Source organism: Canis aureus, chromosome 12, assembly GCF_053574225.1.
Source record: "Canis aureus isolate CA01 chromosome 12, VMU_Caureus_v.1.0, whole genome shotgun sequence".
Lineage (NCBI taxonomy): Eukaryota > Metazoa > Chordata > Mammalia > Carnivora > Canidae > Canis > Canis aureus.
This window is the reverse complement of record NC_135622.1, coordinates 26,987,773-27,003,599: the sequence shown is the minus strand read 5'-3', so window position 1 is coordinate 27,003,599 and position 15,827 is coordinate 26,987,773. Positions and strand designations below refer to the sequence as shown.

General features: G+C 40.9%; 2 gene segments (V, D, J or C); one reads left to right on the top strand and one right to left on the bottom strand.

Annotated features, from left to right (window-relative positions):
* LOC144280819 (immunoglobulin kappa variable 3-11-like) overlaps nucleotides 1-15,827 on the bottom strand; it is a 76,538-nt gene that overhangs the window by 1,882 nt on the left and 58,829 nt on the right. Inside the window, exon 5 of the V gene segment in view lies at nucleotides 12,367-12,416.
* Nucleotides 1-15,827, top strand: part of LOC144280817 (immunoglobulin kappa variable 2-29-like) — a 51,029-nt gene that overhangs the window by 3,390 nt on the left and 31,812 nt on the right.

Genomic DNA, 15,827 nt, shown 5'->3' with positions numbered 1-15,827 from the left:
CCCATGATTTCCTTTTACTTTTGTTTTTAAAAACATTCTTAAAGAAGGCATGATAGATTATATTTGACCTCACAGAGGTCCAAGCACAAAGAGATTAGAAACACTTGCTTAGAATAAGGACCTGGAAGACTTCCCCACTACACCTCTACTGTTCATCCCCCAACTCTATCGCTACTGAAATTTTGTTCTTTGCAATAAAAATTCTTCCTGCTTTTCTGACACAAGGAGATCCTGCTAGTCCCTTTCTTTCGGGCCCGGAGGGCGGGAGGACTTGAAGGGTTCTGCTGCCACTTTACACACTGAGATCTTGACACATACATAACTCTAGAGGCTGCAGATTAAACACTGCGAAAATCATTGAGAGATATGGAAAATCAAGGACTGGTGGCTGGACCACCTTACAGTAGAAGTGACTTCTGTAAAACCTTGTAGCATTGTGGATTGCTGCCCCTTCTCGTTGGCTATTCTCAGTAAACATAGCCCTTCACTGAAATGTCATTTCCTTGGACATTATTTATTTTTATGTGTTTGATCAACCAAATTTTTTTTTTATCAAAATATTGTAGAGTTGCAGTCCTCTTCATTTCCCCCCAACTATCCGGGTACATTGCATCATTACCTTCCCCCAGCACCACCAAGAATTGAGCCTGAGTGTGCTCATAGGTTGTGATTAATGAATCCTTGAGAATTTAGTTGCTGGGATAAGAGTAGAAGAGAGCAGGGAGTGTGGACAATTTCGGGTATTCAAGTTTTTCTCCACATTCTTTTCTGGAATCCTCTTAATGATCAATCAGCTAGATTGCTTAATAGAGAGTATACTCTTTCCCTCAACCACTTGCTCTCTCCCTTCCATCTCTGCTTGTTTTCTCCTCCATCCAGCATTGAAAGAGAGAGCAAAGCTCAGGTATTTTTGCAGCTTCAGGCATTGTTCCAGACTGGTCTTGACAGCAAAATACTAGAGTTTCAGGTAGAAATGTACTTTTCTCTTGGCCTGTCTGCTCCTCCAAAATCCTAAGAGCATTAATTTCCAAACCCCTCCATTATACAATGATTAGGTCACTGTAAAATGAAACAAAAGAAAATTTAAAAGCCACAATCTAGGAGCCTTCCACATCAGTACTTTATGAGAATCATCAGGGAGTATCCACTGGGAAATAAGGAAACAGCAGTCTGGAAAATGACCTGGAACCTTGCTTTGGAGAGAAATATAAAGGGAGGAAACCAAGTATATTGGCTCTAATCTTCAAGGAAAACATAGAAAAGTGCTTGAACATGTAATTCTAATAAAAACCCCCAACTTCACAAAATCAGAGCATTGCCTCCAAAATCTGGGAGTCAGCCTAGGGCAGCTAATCACCCTCAGAGGAGGCATGTGTGAGGTTGCAGCTCCGTGGGAGAAAGGTCAGTCCTACAGACAGGAACACTTGACACTGACATCCAGGCTGGGAAGAAATCTGCACCGTGTCACTGTCCCTGAATCCACACCAGACCCCAGAGGTCAGAGTGGTAGTTAGGATGAAAGAAAGGCTTTAGAGCCTGTTTGAATGCTTAAGGTAGCCAGATAACCAGTTTATAGTTGCTTATGATTCATCTCTCTTTTACAAACACTAGAACATTGTGTTGAAGGACACTGGAGATTGGGTCATCACAATGTCATAAATAAGTACTGATCACACAGAAAATAATAACACAAAGAGAAGATAAAATAAGAAAATAAGGAAAGTTGTGACTTACTGTAAACACACTGTATTATAGTAGTTCATGCCAAGCACTTTGAAGTCAGACAGAATGAACTCCAAATTCTAACTCTTCTCTTAGCTGGATGTATCACCATGGGCAAAGTATGACTTGACATAAACAATCCACAGATCTTCAAAGGGCAATTTTTTAACTCTTTCAGAGACATGATATGAAGAAGATAGTAGGTCATCTTTGTCTTTACTAAGACAATTTTTAAATTATTTTCTTTGTAATTGAAGAGACAGTGATAGAATGCATTAAACAGGTGATTTGAATTATATGCAAATTATGGAGCTACTTTCAGTTTCATGTATTATACCCACACATTGCAACAAATGTCAGAGGAAACATTTAAATATCACTGCATCCGAAGAATGAAACTAGACCATTCTCTTACACCATACACAAAGATAAACTCAAAATGGATGAAAGACCTAAATGGGAGACAAGATTCCATCAAAATCCTAGAGGAGAACACAGGCAACACCCTTTTTGAACTTGGCCACAGCAACTTCTTGCAAGATAGGCAAGGGAAACAAAAGCAAAAATGAACTATTGGGACTTAATCAAGTTAAAAAGCTTCTGCCCAGCAAAAGAAACTGTCAACAAAACTAAAAGACAACCTACAGAATGAGAGAAGATATTTGCAAATGACATATCAGATAAAGGGCTAGTATCCAAGATCTATAAAGAACTTATTAAACTCAACAGCAAAGAAACAAACAATCCAATCAAGAAATGGGCAAAAGACATGAATAGAAATTTCACAGAGGAAGACATAGACATGGCCAACAAGCACAAGAGAAAATGCTCCGCATCACTGGCCATCAGGGAAATACAAATAAAAACCCCAATGAGATCCCACCTCACACCAGTGAGAATGGGGAAAATTAACAAGACAGGAAACAACAAATGTTGGAGAGGATATAGAGAAAGGGGAGCCCTCTTGCACTGTTGGTGGGAATGTGAACTAGTGCAGCCACTCTGGAAAACTGTGTGGAGGTTCCTCAAAGAGTTAAAAATAAAGCTACCCTATGACCCAGCAATTGCACTGCTGGAGATTTACCCCAAAGATGCAGATGCAGTGAAAAACTGAGACAGCTGCACCCCAATGTTTATGGCAGCAATGTTCACAATAGCCAAACTGTGGAAGGAGCCTCAGTGTCCATCGAAAGATGAATGGATAAGAAGCTGTGGTCTATGTATACAATGGAATATTACTCAGCCATCAGAAACGACGAATACCCATCATTTGCTTCAACGTGGATGGAACTGGAGGGTATTATGCTGAGTGAAGTAAGTCAATTGGAGAAGGACAAACATTATATGGTCTCATGTATTTGGGAAATATAAAAAATAGTGAAAGGGAATAAAGGGGAAAGGAGAGAAAATGAGTGGGAAATATCAGAGAAGGTGACAGAACATGAGAGACTCCTAACTCTGGGAAACAAACAAGGGGTAATGGAAGGGGAGGTGGGCAGGGGGATGGGGTGATTGGGTGACGGGCACTGAGAGGGGCACTTGACAGGATGAGCACTGAGTGTTATGCTACATGTTGGCATCAAACTCCTATAAAAAATATAATATATATATTATATATATATATAATACAAAAAAATTATTTGTCTCTTTGCTATAGCTCTGTCGGTCCTAGAACTCAAGTCCTGCTGGCCACCAGAGCCAGGTGATCAAGGAGTACTGGTCTGGATGGCAGCCATAAAAACCATGGTGTCAGACAAGTGCACAAGCTCTTTCCAGGGAGGCACCAGGGTCCTGGGACTGGACAGAGAGAAAATGCAAAGAGCTCAAACACAGGCTTCCCTTATTTCCGGGGAGGAATGCAGTCAGCCCCTAGATGTGTTCTAAATTAGAAGCCTAAGCCTCAGGCAGCAGCTAAATTTTAAGATAAGAAAGCAGGCCTCTTGGAGGGTAGGACTGGGAGGTGGGTGGTTCCGTCTGCTCCCTCAATGCTGAGCCCTGAGCAGATAGCTCATTAAGATATATTCCTTTGTTTACTATTATCTTGTGGGTCTCCAAGCCCTCCTGGCTTCCAGGTCCAGGTGTTTTGGGGGTGGTTCCTCAGGTGGAAGTCTTATAAGTTGGGGCTAGAAGTTGGGTCCAAACTCTTCACTCTTCAGAGAGAAGCAGGGAGTTACAAGTTCCCTTCCAATGGTATATTGTCGTGTTAGGGGTAGAGTTTATGGCAAGAATGTGCCCCAGGTTTGTGCATCCATTTCAGTTTGGGTATTTCCTCTTTAATCCAATGTGTAGGAGTCCTCAGCTAGTTTCTGGATTTCTTGCAGTGAGAGCTGTCCCATGTGTAGTGTAGATTCCGTGTGTCCACGGCAGGAGATGAATTCAGGAGCCTCCTATACCACCATCTGGGACCAGAACTTTTTTTCCTTTGGATTCTTACAGTAGAAGTTTGGATCATCAATTTTAAATGTTTCCCCTTTTATTTTGTTTGTGCATAGTTGACACACAATGCTATACTATTTCAGGTGTATGACATAGTTATTCAACAAGTTTATACATGATGCTATGGTCAAGTCTGTCACCATATAATATTACAATATCACTGACTATATTCCTTATCTGGTAAAAAATATTAAATAAATAAATAAATACACAACTGACTAATCATTGAACACTACATTTGAAACCATGTACTTTATGTTGGCTACTTGAGTTTAATCAAAAATATATGTATTAGGGATGCCTGGGTGGCTCAGTGGTTGAGTATCTGCCTTTGGCTCAGGGCATGATCCCAGAGTTCCAGGATCCAGTCCCACATTGGGCTCCCGGCATGGAGCCTGCTTCTCCCTCTGCCTATGTCTCTGCCTCTGTGTGTGTGTGTGTCTCTCATGAATAAATAAATAAAATATTTAAACATATATATATATTAAATAAATAAATGTCTTTTCTTTCTAAATATAGACATTTAATGCTATTAATTTCCTTCTAAGTATTGTTTAACATCCCACAAATTTTGTCACACTGTGCTTTCCTTATCATTTAGTTATATTTGGTATTATCTGATTATCTAATATTCACTTATAATTACTACAATTTATTATTTTATCCATAAGCTATAGAGAAAGGTATTACTTCATATTTGAGGATGTTTTTGAATAATTTATTGTTACTGTTTCTAACTTAATTATTTTGTTGTCAAAGAACATTTTCTGTAAAATTTCCATACTTTTATGTTTACTTACTTGTTTTATGCCACAGGGAATGGTTCATCTCATGAATGTTTTATGTCCTCTCCACAAAAATACACATTTTCCATTCGTGCTTTACTGTTCTTTAGCAATCAATTCAAGTTGGTTGGTATTATGTCTTCTAATCCTTAATCGTTTTCCTCTTGTTCTATCAAGAGTTGATAGAGCTGTTCTATCAAGTGTGTTAGGTATTTAACTACATTTATGGAAATTGGCAAATACTACAAACCAGAACTTATTTTTCTGGAGAGCTGGTTGTCAGACATTGACTGGCACAGTAATAGTGCAATATAGGATATAAATGCTTTGCCAGAGTTCCCTTCTTTTCTCTTTCTACCACTTTCTTATTGTTTGTGGTCGTAGGTCCTCTGACTACCACACACAGTGACCCAAAATGGGGCATAGGGTCATCTAAATCACACACTTTCTAGGAGCCTTCACTTAGACTCAGGCATCTCATGAAAAGAAAAGTGAAAATTGCTCAGAGGGGACCTTGTGTCCTGGCCTTGTGCCTAGAAAAGACTCTGGGGACAGTCAGGTCTTAATTAGACCAAACTAAAGGGTCCATTGTCAAAGGATGCTACCCCACCTGCTATTGGTGGGTTTTATCATCTCAGGAAAGGTAAGTAGGAAACGCACACCAGGCACAGTATTGTAAGAAATCTGCCAGCCTGGACATTTTATAACATAATTTTCTTTTGATTAATTCTGCCAGCTGCTATAGGACTTAGGGTTTAATCAAGTATTCTAAAAATAATGTCAACATTATAATTCATAATGGAAAAAGAGGAGGGGGTTTTCATTCATTAATTTTTAATATAAATTAACATTTTTTAAAAAATTAAATTTAAAAAAAATTAAATTTAAATTCAACTAATTAACATATAGTATATTATTGGTTTCAATGGTAGAGGTCAGTGATTCATCAGTCTTATATAATACTTAGTGTTCATTACATTACATGTCCTTCTTAATGTCTATCACCCAGTTACCTCATTCCCCCACCCCACCCCCAGTTTGTTTCCTAAGATTAAGCGTCTCTTATGGTTTATCTTCCTCTCTGATTTCATCTTGATTTATTTTTCCTTCCCTTCCTCTATGATCATCAGGTTCATTTCTTAAATTCCACATATGAGTGAGAGCATAAAATAATTGTCTTCCTCTGATTGACTTATATTGCTTAGCATGATGTCCTCTAGTTCTATCCATGTCATTGCAAATGGCAAGATTTCATTTTTTGATGGCTGAGTAGTATTCCATTGTGTATATACCACATCTTCTTTATCCATTCATCTATCAATGGATATTTGGGGTCTTTCCATAGTTAGGCTATTGTGGGCATTGCTGCTATAAATGTGGTGCAGGTGCCCCTTCGGATCACCACATTGGTATCTTTGGGATAAATTCCTAGTAGTGAAATTGCTAGGTCATGGGGGTAGATCTATTTTTGAGGAAGATCCATACTGTATCCCAGAGTGAATGCACCAGCTTGCATTCCCACCAAGAGCATAAGAGGGTTTCCCTTTCTCACTAATATCTATAATTTCCTGACTGGTTCATTCTGAACGGTGTAAGGTGGTATCACATTGTACTTTTGATTTGTATTTCCTGGATGCTGAACGACGTTGAGCATTTTTTCATGTGTCTGTTGGCCATTTGTATGTCTTCTTTGGAGAAATGTCTGTTCATGTCTTCTTCCCATTTCTTAACTGGATTATTTGTTTTTTGGGTATTGAGTTTGATAAGTTATTTATAAATTTTGGATACTAGCCCTTTACCTGATGAAATATTTGCAAATGTCTTCCCCAATCTGTAGGTTGCCTTTTGATTTTGTAAGACTGCTTCCTTTGATATGCAAAAACCTTTTATCTTGATGAAGTCCCAATAGTTCATTTTGCCTGGTTTCCCTTGCCTTTGGAGACGTATCTAGCAAGAAGCTGTGTTCTCTTCTAGGATTTTGGTGGATTCTTGTCTCACATTTAGGACTTTCATCCATTTTGAATCTATTTTTGTGTGTGGTCTAAGAAAATGGTCCAGTTTCATTCGTCTACATGTGGCTGTCCAATTTTCCCAACACCATTTGTTGAAGATACTGTCTTTTCCATTGGACATTCTTTCTTGCTTTGTTGAAGACTAGCTGACCAGAGTTGAGGGTCCATTTCTGGGTTCTTTATTCTGTTCCATTGATCTATGTTGTGTGTCTCTTTTTGTGCCGGTACCATACTGTCTTGATGATTACAGCTTTGTAATAGAGCTTGAAGTCCAGCATTATGATGCCCCAGCTTTGGTTTTCTTTTTCAACATTCCTTTGGCTATTTGCAGTCTTTTCTGGTTCCATACAAATTTTGGGATTATTTGTTCTAGCACTGTGAGAAAAATTAATGGTATTTGGATAGGGATTGCATTGAATGTATAGATTACTCTAGGTAGCATAGACATTTTAACTATATTTGTTCTTCCAATCCATGAACATGGAACTTTTTTTCCATTTCTTTGTGTCTTCCTCAATTTCTTTCATGGGTGTTCTATAGTTTTCTGAGAACAGATCTTTCTGGATCTTTGGTTAGATTTATTCCTAGGTATCTTATGGTTTTTTGTGCAATTGTAAATGGGATCGACTCCTTAATTTCTCTTTCTTCTGTCTCATTTTTAGTGTATAGAAATGCAACTGATTTCTATGCATTGATTTTATATCCGCCTTCCCCCCCCCCCATTTTGCTGGATTCCTGTATGAGTTCTAGCAATTTTGGGGTAGTATCATGTGATCTGCGAAGAGTAAAAGTTTGACTTCTTCTTTGCCAACTTGAATGCCTTTTATTTCTTTTGTTGTATGATTGGTGAGTCTAGAACTTCTAATACTACGTTGAATAACAGTGGTGAGAGTGGACATCCCTATCGTGTTCCTGATCTTAAGGGCAAAGCTCTCCGTTTTTCCCCATTGAGAATGATATTTGCTGTGGACTTTTTGTATAGGGCTTTTATGATATTGAGGTATGTTCCCTTTATCCCTACACTGTGAAGAGTTTTAATCAAGAAAGGATGCTGTATTTTGTCAAATTCTTTTTCTGCATTTATCGAGAGGATCATATGGTTCTTATCCTTTCTTTTATCAATGTAGTGTATCACAGTGATTGACTTGCAGATATTGAACCACTCGTGCATCCTAGGAATAAATCCCACTTGGTCGTGGTGAATAATCCACAATGGATTGTGGATGTACAATGTACTGTTGGAGCCTATCGGCTAATATCTTGCCCAGAATTTTTGCATCCATGTTCATCAGGGATATTGGTTTGTAAGTCTCCTTTTTTGTGGGGTCTTTGTCTGGTTTGAGGATCAAAGGTATGCTGGCCTTATAGAAAGAGTTTGGAAGTTTTCTTTCCATTTCTATTTTTTGAAAAAACTTTGGAATAGATATTAATTATTCTTTAAATGTTTGGTAGACTTCCCTTGGGATGCCATTTGATCTTGGACTCTCATATGTTGGGAGACTTTTGATGACTGCTTCAATTTCTTTGCTGGTTATGGGCCTATTCAAGTTTTTCTATTTCTTCCTGTTTCAGTTTTGCTAGTTTATACATCTCTAGGAGTGCATCTGCTTCTTCCAGCTTATCTAGTTTGTTGGCATACAGTTGCTCATATGTTCTTCTAATTGTATTTCTTCAGTGTTGGTTATGATCACTCCTCTTTCATTCATGATTTTATTTATTTATGTCCTTTCTCTTTTCTTTTTGATAAGTCTGGCCAGGGGTTTATTGATCTTATTAATTCTTTCAAAGAACCAGCTCCTAGTTTCATTGATCTATTCTGTTCTTTTGATTTCTCTTTCATTGATTTCTGCTCTAATCTTTATTAATTCTCTTCTGCTGGAGTTTTGGCTTTATTTGGTGTACTTTCTCCAGCTCCTTTAGGTATAGGGTTAGGCTGAGTATTTGAGACCTTCTTGTTTCTTGAGAAAGGCTTGTATTGCTATATACTTCCCTCTTAAGACCAACTTTGCTGCATCCCAAAGGTTTTGAAGAGTTGTGTTTTCATTTTTACTTGTTTGCATGAATTTTTAAATTCTTCATGAATTTCCTGGTTCACTCATTCATTCTTTAGTAGGATGCTCTTTAATCTCCATGTATTTGAGTTCTTTCCAAATTTCCTCTTGTGATTGAGTTCCAGTTTCAAAACATATGATCCGAAATTATGCTAGGAATGATCCCAATCTTTTGGTACCAGTTGAGACCTGATTTGTGACCCAGTATATGATCTATTATGGAGAATGCTCCATGTGCACTTGAAAAGAAAGTGCACTCTGTTGCTTTAGGATGTATCTGTGAAGTCCATCTGGTCCAGTGTGTCATTCAAAGCCCTTGTTTCCTTTTAACATGACATTTCAATAATAATCCAGGGATGTGTGATTGCTGCTTCTTATCAAATTTCTTTAATAGGAGGAAAGTTCTGCTAGCCCAGAACTTTCTGATTCTGTGTAGGAAGCAAAATCTGAAGAAACAACCTACCTAAATATTAATGCTCTGTTTGGAGGAAAGGTATCACACCTGCACTTTTCCCTTCATGACCCATGATGCCACCACACTGGAACCCATTGAGAACTGACTCATCCCCAGACCTTGTTCCTCTCTTTTCCTCTGAAAGCCAAGTGTCTCCTATAGTCAGCTAAGCCTCAGCCTTGTAGAGGAACCACAGTAAAGTCTCCCAGACCCAGAGGCAGAGTCCATGACTCTCACGGTATCTGAGGGAAATCAGGCCTTCAGGTGCTGGAGGAGTTTTTGTTGCTATCTGCAGCACTGTGAGCAGATAGCTACCCTACTGCTGGTAGTAATAGTAGGCAGCACCTTCAGCCTCCATGCCATTGATTGTGAGAGAGAAAGAGTTCCCAGATCCACTGCCAATTAAGCCAGCTGGGATCCCAGAAGCCAGGCTTGCTGTGCTGTAAACAAGGAGCTTAGGAGAAGCTCCAGAGTTCTGTTTGTACCAGGTTAAGTTGCTGGAGCTTTTACTGGTACTGGTCCCATAGGTGATGGTTGACTCTGTCCCCTTGGGAAATAGCCAGGGAGGCTGGAGACTAGGTCAAGACTATTTCCCCACTGGAAACTAAGTTCACATAAGAGAGATGAAAGAGATAGAAGTGAGCAGAAACAAAGGTAGAGAAGGTCTTCCTACCATGTAACATGCAAATTTACCATAAGACTCAACAAAAAGAAAGAAAGAAAGAAAAAGAAAGAAAGAAAGAAAGAAAGAAAGAAAGAAAGGAAAGAAAGAAAGAAAGAAAGAAAGAAAGAAAGAAAGAAAGAAAGAAAGAAAGAAAGGGAAAGAAAAGAAGAAAAGAAAAGAAAGAAAAGAAAAGAAAGAAAAAAAGAAAAGAAAGAAAAGAAAAGAAAAGAAAAGAAAAGAAAAGAAAAGAAAAGAAAAGAAAAGAAAAGAAAAAGCTTGTCTTAGACTCTCCAACTCCAATGGCAAAGAGGTTCTGAGTTTTGAGCTTCCCTCCTTTCTTACCTGTGACACTGAGCAGCAAGACACTGGGAATTTGAGCCATAAAGCCCACTATGTTGGCTGAGCCCTGTCACAGGCTAAATAGCTGTTCTTATAAGAATGTCTCTTAAAAACAATTCTGAGAGTTTTGTGTTTTCAGAGGAAAATGCAAATTGATGCGGTGTGGGTGAGGAGTTCCTGGCTTTTAAGTCCATGTGATCCTTCCACTTGTAAAAGTTAGGTGAGCATCCGAGAGGGAAGGTTCTTAGTGCTTTTGCAAGGTGTGTGTACATCTGGTCCAGGGCATCACTTAGGGGTTCCTGTCCAGACAAGCTTCATTCAATCACATTAGCAAAGAAAGCTCTATGGGGGCAGTGTGGGGGGTGAATTTCTTCTATGATTAGAATCTACTGTACCTAATTTCCATCAGAAAACCCCAACCCCCACAGGTCTGCCTCTTCTTTCTTTGGCAGGTGCTCAATGGAGACCTTGTCCATTCATTAAGGTCTCTGCAAATACCTCTGAACTCCCAAAGCATGGGGAACCTAGCACCCGAGTGTGTAATCTAGAACCCAAATATACTTAAGGATATACCATGAATGATAGGCACTGGTTCCATCTAGAGAAGAAAATCCGCCTATAACGTTGGGCCAAACCGCCTTTCTTTGAAGGACACGCAGCTATTGGCTCATTAGTCTGACAATACATTCAGCTCTCCACCCCATGATGGTATTAAAAGGATCCTAAGTTTTGAGGAACTAGAATATATATTCCACTCTAATTTTTATATTTCCCTCATTCTACCTGCTTTGATTCTGTTTGCTTTTTATTTTCTAAGTTCTTAGGATAGAAGCTTAGGTCACTGATTTGAGATGATTCTTTCTTTTCTAATTCAGACATTTTTTTCAAATTACATTTCTAATATTATTTGTCTATCAATTTATTACAAAGTTACCATAGACTGAGGGAAACATTGACTATTTCCTTATTTGAGAAGTAATAGAAGAAACAAGAGAAGCTAAAATAGAAACATGGCTTTGAGGGGTTGGTCTAATGCTGTTCATGATCCTTTACCTGGGAAGCTTTCATATTTGATGTCCTTGGCACAGGAGCCATTTGGGACAAAGAGAATGGAAATAAGCAAAAAACCCCATGTAGTTGTAGCAAAGAGACCTTAGGGTGACCCCTTATGCCTACACCCCAGCGTTTGTGTCCTTCCATTCAGTGTGAGCAGATCCTGACTTACTTCTAGCCCATACCGTCTTGCAGAGGTGAAGAGATTTTACAGATGTAATTACCATCCCAAATCACTTGATTCTGAGTTAATTAAAATGGAGATTATGCTGGGTGGACCTCACTTGAATCAGGACAAAACCCTTAAGGGAGGAACTAAGCCCTCCCTATTGATGGATTTCCCTTTGCTGGTTTTATTAGTAAGGATCTCACATAGCAGGAACTTTGAGTGACCTCTGTGACATTAATGTGACCTCCAGCCTATAGCCACCAAAGGCCAGGACCCTTGGTCAGATAGTCACAAAGAAAAGAATTCTTCCCACAACATGAATGACCTTGGAAACAGATTCTTCATGCATCCAGATGAGAATGGAGTCTTGGTTTCATCCTGGGAGACCCTGACAAGAGGACCCACCCAAACCCCTGCCCAGACACCTGAATCCTAGAAACTGTGCAATGATAAATGTGTGTTGCTTCAGGCACTAAGTTTGTGCTAATTTGTTGTGGAAATTAAAAAATTAATACAACACTAAAATTTTCTATGCTGTGAAATAGTGTTACAAACTTAGAAACTAAGAGGAATCTGAACAGACAGAAATTTTACAGAGCACTGTTTCCCCTGCTCGCCTAGGGGAGGATATAGAAGCCCAAAGGAAGCCAGGGAGGGGTGGAGGGGGAAGTGAAAACTCACACTTCCATCCTTGTCACTGTGCACACTCAGGCCTCTGGAGTCCACTCAACCTGTAATGTTCCAGAAAATAGAAAAAGAGAAAAAACAAGAGAAGACCTTAGCCAGGTACCTGGTGAGTATCATAGAAAAAAGACATGAAAAATGGACAGGTATAAGTCAATATACCTAGGACAGGAGAACTATTTTTTGAGAAAGACCCAGAGATGGAGAAATCTGAACCAAAACAGCACAGATAACTACATCACAATTCATAGGTTTCTAAACAACCAGGGAAGAATTTTTATGTGTAAACATAGTAATGCTGTAGACATATGATAGTTAAATTAGAAAACAGGGTATGTGAAAAACACATACACAGCCACGTGTCAGTTTGAGATCTTCCTCTTTCATAGTCTGACCCTTTTATCCAAATTATCCAGAGACCCTGGGTCATGAGGAGGAACATCTGTGGGAGTTGAGCCTCAGTAAGCAGCCTCCAGGGGAGGTTTTTGTTTAGGCCGAGAGCACTGTGGGAGGAGACTCCTTACTCTGCTGGCAGTAATAGTTGACAGCATCGCCAGCCTCCACGGGATCAATTGTGAGGCTGAAATCAGTCCCAGACCCACAGCCACTGAACCTGCCTAGGACCCCAGACTCAACTGGAGGCTTCATTAATCAGGACTTTAGGATGCTGTTCTGATTTCTGTTGGTACAAGGTAATATGGTGGGTAATGCCCCAAATATCACTGGCTTTCTGACTGGCCCTGCAAGAGATGGTGGCCCTCTCTCCTGGAGACACATGGTCAAGGAGGCTGGAGACTGGGTCAGCATAATGTCCCCAGTGGAGCCTGGAATGATAAACACAATGGGTGTACTGAGAGCATCCTAGCGTAGACCCACAGCACTGATGACCCTTGGAGTCAAAGTCACAGACATCACTCTGAACAATCAGAAAACAAAAGCTAACTAGGCAACTGGAAAACTATACCAAATGCTTCCAGCCACCAAGACCTAGAGACACCTAAAACATCGTGGCCACAGTGAGTTTGCCCAACGTTTCTCCCTGTGCCTCCCTCTCTCACCTGGAGCCCAGAGCAGCAGGAGCCACAGCAGAGGAGCTCCGGACCCCATCTTGGAGAGCTGGACTAGAGGCTGCTCCTCAGGGGCCCTGACCAGCTGCCTTTAAGGATGCTGAGAGCACCCTGGAGCTTTGTCTAATGACAACATGCAAATCAGCTCAGAAGAGCTTAAGATTATGCTCACAGGAGACACTTGCTCTCAGAACACCCTGTGGGACTTGGGGTCACCAGATATTTCTAAGTGTAGCTCAAGCATGTCCCAAGGGATGTGGGGACCAGTTTCTTGAATCTGCCTTCTAGTCTATCTGAGATGCTATGTGAGGGAGTGCCCTGGGGCCATCCTACTGTTAGGACATAAGTTATTTCAGGAACATTCTTAGTCCCTAGAATTAAAATTTCATACATTACCACAATAATGTATTTCAAGTTGTGATTATTGTCAGGAAGAGAAAGCCGTGGGATGAGAAAAGAGTGAAACAGGCTGGCCTGGTTCAGATGGGGAGGGTAAGTCGACCCCACTGAGTAGATGGCCTTTAAACCAAGTCCTTAAATGTCCTCAGGACCTAGAGGGGGTAAGAGGGGTGAGCACAGAACTTTGGTGAAGCCTGGAAACTGACACTAATCAGTGAACTTGCCTTGGTGTGGATCAGACCAGACTCTCCATCTGCTCAGTCCTGAAAACCACTGTTGTGACCCCCCGAAGTCCTCCCAGGTGGAGGAGTCACTCTTACTCAGCGTGGAGCACAACCAGGGCTCCACTTCCATTCACTCTGCATCTATCATTAATGTGTCATATACAGGCACTATGACAAAACACAGAAGACAAACCTGTGTGAATCCAAGCTCACAGGTCAACAGTCCGCCCTTTACCTATCACCTCAGCACTTTCTCTCTCATTAGCTAATTCTTTGTCTTCTGCAAAATGCCCTCTCAAGTGGCTCCCAGCAGCATTCCCCAAATAGGAACAGACTAAAACCACATGTGATTTATGATCTCCTAACCAATAATTCTGGTTGTTTGTCATTTGTCAGGGGTAGGACCAGGCAAGGTCAGGTGGCCCAGGGGAATGGCTGACAAGTGGCATCAGCAGGTGCCACCACAACCTTTGACTCTGCCATCTCTGCCTTCATTCTTCATGGGGATTTGCATCAAACCCCCACCCCTACTGCCTCCATCACAGGCCCAGCCCTATAGCCAGATGCTGATAACCGGGTCTTTTCTAGGGACAGGGTCGAGCAGCCTAGGGAGGGTGAGAGGCAGCAAGATGATGCCACCATCCCAGATCCTCAGGCTCCTGCTCTGTGTTCCAGGTGAGAGAATGTCCCCAAGTTGAGAGTTCCCTCAAAAGCAATCCTGTGCTCCCTGAGAAGAGTGATAATGGGAAGGGACAGGAAATGAATGCCACTAACAACACAGGCCTCTGGCCTCACCTTGGGAGGCTCACTCTGGCTCTTATAGAATCATAGCATCTCTGCATCAGCCCAGTGCATCTCTGATTGCCGGCTCCAGTAGGTACATCACATTCCCCCAAGCTGCTGGGTCCCTATCCGTTGCCCAGGAGAGAGTCTCCATCAGCTGCAGGCCCAGTGAAAGCCTCCTCACATGGCCAGGAAGCACTGCTTAGCCTGTACCTGCACAGACCTGGACAGGCCAAAGTCCTCATTTACCTCCCTTCCACCTCAGTTAATGGGGTGCCTGCCTGGTTCAGTAACAGCAGGTCTGGGACAAACTTCACTCTTACCATCATCAGCAGCCTGCAAGCTAAAGACAATACGACTAACTATAGTCTTCCAACATCAGGATGTACTGTCATAATGACAGGACCCCAAATATAAACCATCACACTGGACAAGGGGTAGGGGTCCCAGCTGCTTCTCACTTACTAGCCACTATTATGGATGCAGTTCATTTGTTTGTTTGATTTTGTTGAGGGGGTGGTTTGGGTGGGAAAGGTTGACCTGGTATCATTTTAAAATCTGCAGCTAGGATTCCACTTTGAAAGTGTTATCTTTCTCTATCTTTCCATTCACTTCCTTTAAATCTGACTTCAGACCTCTCTCTGGGCCTTGGGCTAGTCATGTCAGCACCGATCTGGGCCTCTCCAGAGGAGTTCCTCTCCAGTTGGAACTCCAACTCAGGTTCCGACCACCCTTCCTATTATGTCCAACTGCTTTCCCCACGCAGAACGTCCTATCTAGGTGAGAGTTTATAGTCACCATCTGCTGAGCATCCCTATTTCCCTACTTTGCCATTCAAATTATATCCCAGAGAAAACATCTCATGAAGGAGAAAACACTAGATCTCAGTCTATCCTTGTGCTAGTACCAATGCACATTATTTTTTTCCCAACACATTTTTAACATTAAAAAAAAAAGTCTTCCAGTACAAAACCAGGAGCAAAGA